The sequence below is a fragment of the Hemicordylus capensis genome, chromosome 2 (assembly GCF_027244095.1).
Source record: "Hemicordylus capensis ecotype Gifberg chromosome 2, rHemCap1.1.pri, whole genome shotgun sequence".
Lineage (NCBI taxonomy): Eukaryota > Metazoa > Chordata > Lepidosauria > Squamata > Cordylidae > Hemicordylus > Hemicordylus capensis.
The window spans coordinates 317,745,568-317,752,846 of record NC_069658.1 but is presented as its reverse complement, the minus strand read 5'-3'; the positions used below and the strand labels follow the sequence as shown (position 1 = coordinate 317,752,846).

At 42.7% G+C, this 7,279-nt stretch overlaps 1 protein-coding gene across 1 annotated transcript in view; it reads right to left on the bottom strand.

The window, feature by feature from the left end:
- CENPP (centromere protein P) overlaps positions 1-7,279 on the bottom strand; it is a 281,077-nt gene that overhangs the window by 95,059 nt on the left and 178,739 nt on the right. The gene's annotated exons all lie outside the window — the stretch shown is intronic.

The window sequence follows — 7,279 nt, the reverse complement described above, 5'->3', positions numbered from 1 at the left end:
CCAGCCTGCCCGCCACTTCTCCCAGCAGGCGGCCTGGCCACAGCTTCTCCTCCCCACCTACTCGGCCGTTCCCCTGGCCAGCAGTTTCCACTCATCCCCATCGCTAATTGGCAGTTGCTCACGAACTCTTGCGAGAGCTACCGGGCATGGGATTAGCGATGAGTACACCTTAGAGAAATATATATAAAGAAGATGCACATAGTTTGAAAGTGTGAGTGAGGAGTTAAGTTTAAAAAAATCAGAAAATGTGCTGGAAATTAAGACAGAAATTATATATAGACAATCTATAGGGATGGTTTCAAGTCCCTTGATATTAACTCAGAATACAGATAAGTAATGGGAACTTTAAAAAACTTATTATATTGCAAACTTATTTATACTGCAAAGTGAATAATCTGGAAAATGCCATTGTATGTATCATCAAAGGAAACAAAAACAACTTGTAATATAGTCAATTTAACTAGCTGTTTTAATGCTTGAGGCCCTGTTAAACACCATTCTGAAGTACCATTATTGCAATACAATCTATGTGGGGCTGCCTTTGTACGTAATCCGGAAACTGCAGTTGGCTCAGAATGCTGCGGCCAGGTTGGTCTCTGGGTCATCTAGGAGAGACCATATTACTTCTGTGTTGAAAGAACTACACTGGCTGCCAATACATTTTCAGGCAAAATACAAGGTCCTGGTTATTACCTATAAAGCCCTAAACGGCTTGGGCCCTGGGTATTTAAGAGAACATCTTAAACACAGGGCGGAGAGCTGGTCTTGTGGTAGCAAGCATGATTTGTCCCCTTTGCAAAGCAGGGTCTGCAGTGGTTGCATATGAATGGGAGCATTCATATGTGTGTGAGAATTGTAAGTCAACATGTGTGAGCATTGTAAGATATTCCCCTTAAGGGATGGAGCCGCTTTGGGAAGGTTCCAAGTTCCCTCCCTGGCATCTCCAAGATAGGGCTGAGAGAGATTCCTGCCTACAACCTTGGAGAACCCACTGCCAGTCTGTGTAGATAATATTGAGCTATATAGACCAATGGTCCGACTCAATATATAGCAGCCTCCTATGTCTTCTTCACCATGAGTCCCATTGCCTGTTAAGATCATCTGGAGAGGTTTGTCTGCAGTTGCTGCCAACTCGTTTGCTGGCTACTCGGGAACGGTTCTTCTCTGTTGCTACGCCTGGACTTTGGAATATGCTTCTTGATGAAATAAGAGCCTCCCCATCTCTGGCAACTTTTAAAAAGGCATTGAAGACATATTTATTCACCCAGGCTTTTAGATTTATAGTTTTAATATTTTAATGTTGGGTTTTAAATTATTTTAATGTTTAAATGATTTTAATTGTTTAATTGATTTAATGTTTAAATAATTTTAATTGTAAACCGCCCAGAGATGCAAGTTTTGGGCAGTATAGAAATATGTTAAACCAACAAACAAACAGACAGACAGAAAGACAGACAAATAAACCAAGTCTAATCCAGTCTTCAAGTCAAAATTGGCAGGTGCTGATTAGAGTTTGGATCTACCAAGTCCTACCAATTCTATCAATTCCTTGCTATTATATCCTTATAGTAAAAATGTCATCTCCACCATTCAACTGCCAACAAAAACAGCAGAAGGAAACAAGAATTTGGAGACTATATGGTTACTAATTGTGTACAGACACAATTGTCTTCTTTTGATAAGAGGTCATATTAAATGCTCAGTGATGGGACCAAAAAAAGGATCCAATTGACAAGCAGCTGTAGAGGCTATTCACACAATCACACTCGCATGTGAGAATGCAGGGTTCAACCTATCTCCCCCACCCCCAGACGATCCTTTGCAGCTGCGCGCCCACACAACCAGCACTGATAGCTGCGCGGATGACTCTCTGTGCTGCTCTCAGCAGCACTAGTAAGTAGAGGCTGGGACCCATTGTCCAGGCTCCTGTGAATCCCTCGGTGTACTGGGAAATTCCCCCAGGAGACAGGCGCTCTAGGTGCCCGTCTCTGTTTCAGTGCGAGCTGCAAGTAGCTCATGCTGAGACACAATCAGCTGAGTCGGGTTAAGGGTTTAGCACCTCAGCTAAACGCAGGATCTATACAGATTCCAGCGGTTCTCATAGGCAGACAAGTCCAGTCTTGGCTACTTAAGCCTGGGCTTGGCTGCTTGTGAGAACAGCCCCCTAATTTATGAACATATGAAGCTGTTCCCTAGCAAAGCAGAACATTGATCCATCTGGCCCAGTATTGTCTGTTCTGATGGCAGTGGCTCTCTGAAATTTCAGAATGAGAACTTTCTCAGCTCTGGTATCTCAGATCATTTGAACTGGAAAATGCTGATAATTTAAACAGAGAACTTATGCATTCACAGCATATGCTCTATGGCCACTTCCCATTGTTTCATGCTTGCTGCTGCTGCTCTTGTGATGATAGTAGATAAGGCAGATTTTTTTCATCGTGTCATCATTCATGTGTACTAATTTTTATGCTGTTTAAAGCAATGCAATCTACATTCACTATTATAGGAACAATGCAAGTTGAAGCTTTTGCTATCTACTAAAACCCATCTACGATAGCCTCACAGTAGTAGGAAAGGTACTTGTTACTGGATCTCACATCATTAGCAAAACTGTGGGCAAAATTCCTTACCAAAACATATTCTACTTTACTTTACATCACAGTACTAAAACATTCATGGAGATGTGCACAAACAAATATTCAAAAATACAGAACAAGCACTGTAAAACTCTGCTGTGATATGCATCCATCATCACAACACTCAGGGTTGCCTGAGGCAAGCCAAAGCATGTTCTATGAAAACAAGCTGAATCAGAAAATCAACCTCTCCCCCCCAACAAATCTGCATTAACTAAGATGGTGACGAGAATGAATTACATTGCTATGATGTAGCAACAGGATGTCTTTCCCCACTAATTCACACTCCAGACCCATGAGACTGTGGAAAACAGCCATAGGATGACACATATATTCCTGTGTAAACTTTCCCTGTTCCAGCTGTGGAAGCTGCTGTTTAAATAATCATGTGCATGTTCTGAAATATTTTGACATTAGTTTCTTCTAAATTTACAGTTTTACATTCACAAGACTGGTTGTGATTGTTGATGCAACAGATATACTTTACAGACTCCATGGCATCCTGAACATCTTCTGCAGAATACACATTAGCAAGGGGCACTTCCATCTAAGTAACTGGTCATGAAAGAAATAATTTGCCTAGGTTTAACAATGGGACCTTTGCTTTAGGCAGCTGGTTTATTACTGGAACTAGAGCTTTTAAGGGGGCAGATCTACCTCTAACTTGCCCAAAATATTTGATGGTCAGGTAGCCACAGTGAAATGGCTTTGCTTGAAGAGGTCTAGTAAAGTCCAAAGGATGAAAGCAATTTCTAAGTGTACTGCTGAAATTGTGGTATCTTTACTCCACTTAATAAATTTCTTGCTAAATTCTCATGATTAGTTATGAGAGAGAGAGAGAATGAGAGAGAGAGGGAGAGAGCGAGAGAGAAGTAGTAGTAGTAGAAGAGAGAAATATTTGGCTATGAAGTACCAATACTCAAGGGCTCCATTCTCTCCTTCCTCTCACAGTTCTCTTGCTTCTGTTGCACTGTCAAGCTAGGGGATTGCTGGGAACCCAATCCTTTCCTTAAATTTCAAGTCAGATAGTTTGTGGATATGCTGCAATGTGAAGCTAGGCAGTTCTTGAGGAATAGGTAAGAGAAGAATTCAGCTGAGCATGGAGAATACACTCCCTCCTCCATCTCCCAAGGATAGACATCTGCATATATCATAGGCATATATGCAGAGGCTCAGCAGGCTTGAGCTCTTGTGACAGCCAGCTGGCTAAGGTGGGAGGAGGTGCAACATCAGAAGGTGCAATCTAGGCTCGACAAGGTTCAAGTTGCTTTGGTAACCAAGCAGAGGAGCACGGAATAAGGAATTTAGCTAACAGGCATGTAGTAGGCTCCTAGGAAAGGATTAGGCCCTAAGGAAAACAGTCTACTTTCAACAATGTGGGACTGCCCTTGAGTACCATTGAGAAACTGGTCCAGAATGCATCCGTGAGAGCCCTGACAGATGCAGGCTCTTTGAGCAGACATCTGTTCACTCCAGAAGATAATCCAGAAAGGTTGTCTTGCATGTGGCACCTCATTTGGGGGCAAGAGAGAGGGTCTCCTCATTGGTGGCACATGCTCTCTGGGACTCCTTATCCTGGGAGATTTGATTGGCATTCTCCCTACCAGTTTTTTTATCAGGGGACAAAAATATATAATTGTAAGAGAACAACCCTTAATAATAGTTTTTGTCCCCTCATAAAAAGCTGACAGGGAGAATGCCAATCAAATCTCTTTTAAATTGAAGAAATTTTGTCAAAATGTCCTCACTTGTTGGTGCTTCTGGGAGCGGTCAAGACATGACAAAATTCACTACTAAATACTTCTTGCAAACAAAACATGGAACAAAACAAATTTATACACCAGAAGGTTTTCACTTCACAAACATCAATGTATACTCGTCCTTGCGTTTGCCCTTCTATATTTCCTTGTGATCACCTAGAACTACCACTATATTGGACAGTGTTCTGTGAGTACAGTTTTACCAAACAGTTCAGTTGGTAAAACTGATCATCCGTATAGTGAGGTAAATCGGGTTTTGGACAGGATCTCACTCCCTCTGAAAGACAAAATCTACACATCTTGGGAGTGTCCTGATGCTGTCCTTGGAGCTGCCTCCAAGGACAGCATCAGGACACTCCCAAGATGTGTAGATTTTGTCTTTCAGAGGGAGTGAGATCCTGTCCAAAACCCGATTTACCTCACTATACGGATGATCAGTTTTACCAACTGAACTGTTTGGTAAAACTGTACTCACAGAACACTATCCAATATAGTGGCAGTGGTGTGCAGGTGTGCCTTTTAACTAGCTATGGCTGGAACACCAGCTATGAACCTACTTGGAGAAGCTGGACCTGACCTCAGTCACTCATACTTTGGTAAGAACATAAGAACAGCCCTGCTGGATCAGGCTCATGGCCCATCTAGTCTACCATCCTATTTCACACAGTGGCCCACCAGATGCCACTGGGAGCCTACAGGAAGAGTTGAGGGCATGCCCTCTCTCCTGCTGTTACTCCCCTGCAATTGGTACTCAGAGGCATCCTGCCTTTGAGGCTGGAGGTGGTCTATAGCCCTCTGACTAGTAGCCGTTGTTAGACCTCTTCTCCATGAAGTTATCCAAACTCCTCTTAAAGCCATCCAGCTTGTTGGCTGTCACCACATCTTGTGGCAGAGAGTTCCACAAGTTGATTATGCATTGTGTGAAAAAGTACTTCTGTTTGCTGGTCCTCAATTTCCTGATAATCAATTTCATGGGATGACCCCTGGTTCTAGTGTTATGTGAGAGGGAGATGAATTTCTCTCTATCTACTTTCTCCACACCGTGCATGATTTTGTAGACCTCTGTCATGTCTCCCCGCAGTCGTCTTTTTTCTAAACTAAATAGCCCGAGGTGTTGTAGCCTTGCATCATAAGGAAGGTGCTCTAGGCCCCTGATCATCTTAGTTGCCCTCTTCTGCACCTTTTCCAGTTCTACAATGTCGTTTTAGATGTGGTGACCAGAATTGTACGCAGTACTCCAGGTGTGGCCGCACCATAGTTTTGTATAAGGGCATTATAATATTAGCAGTTTTATTTTAATGATCCCTAGCATGGAATTGGCCTTTTTCACAGCTGCCACACATAGAGTCAACACTTCCAACAAGCTGTCCACCACGACCCCAAGTTCCCTCACCTGGTCAGTCAACGAAAGCTCAGATCCCAGCAGCGTATACTTGAAGGTGGGTTTTTTTAATCCAATGTGTATCATTTTACACTTGCCAACATCAAACCGTATTTGCCATTTTCTTGCCCAATCGCCCAGTTTGGAGAGATCCTTTTGGAACTCCTCACAATCTGTTTTGGATTTCACTACCCGGAAGAGTTTGGTATCATCTGCAAATTTGGCCACCTCGCTGCTAGGACCAGGGACACATGAGTTCAAATCCCCATTCAGCCATGATACTTGCTGGGTGACTCTGGGCCAGTCACCTAATTCACAGGGTTGTTGTGAGAAGAAACTCCACTCTGGGCTCCTAGGGGCCATAGAAATCACCATCAGCCAATTACAAAAAAGCAGCTTTACTGGGAACAACCTATATTCTGCGACAATATCTATAACAGCAACAACATTGATAATAAAATTCAGCCATCCCAGGTCCTTGTGAAGGACTCGATGTCTGGATAAAACAAACCAGTCAATAACACCTGTCTGACTGTGTAAATAAATAAATAAATAAATAAATAATAGAAGACCAGAAACAATTAAAAAAAACTTTCCCATAAGAAAGTAATTAAAAATTGCTTATTTGTGTCGATTGCTCACACAAGATCATTAACTGTATTAATATGCTACTTCCTTAAATGGCATTATTTCCTCCTTGGTTTTTGAATATTTGAAATTACATAGAAGATTACAGTATATTGGCTCCAAATTCTGAGGCAATATACCTCTGATGCAGGGGACAAACAGGGGGTCATTATCATCCTTGTTGGACTGCTCAGAAGTAGGGGTGAGCATGAACCATTCGATGGAGAACTGGTTCGCCACTAACCCAGCTGGTCTGACAGTTCTGTTTCAAACAGTGAACCGGACCAGCCTCCAGGAGAGATGAGCAAGTCTGAGATCGAATTTGATCAGGCCTGGTTCGGCTTGAACCCTTTCTCTGGTTTGAGTGGCGATTGTAAAGTTAGATAAAGGTACTGTAAAGTAAGACATTGATTGGTGGATAGCTTCTGCCTTTTAAGATCGACTGTCAACAGTAAAGGATTCAGCAGTAAAGAAATACTCCACAGACTAGCACTTGGTAGGGTTGCAATGAAGGACTTAGGAAGGGTATTTAGATGACGTGTCTATACCTACATGACATCCCTTTAGCTAAGCAGGGTCTGCCCTGGTTGCATATGAATGGGAGACTACATGTGTGAGCACTGTAAGATATTCCCCTTAGGGGATGGAGCCACTCTGGGAAGAGTATCTAGGTTCAAAGTTCCCTCCCTGGCATCTTGCTACAAGATAGGTCTGAGAGAGATTCCTGCCTGCAACCTTGGAGAAGCTGCTGCCAGTCTGGGTAGACAATACTGAGCGAGATGGTCTGACTCTCTATGGCAGCTTCCTATGTTTCTAGAATCATTCAGACAATGGTTTTCCCTATGACACTCTATGGATGCAAAAGCTGGACTTTG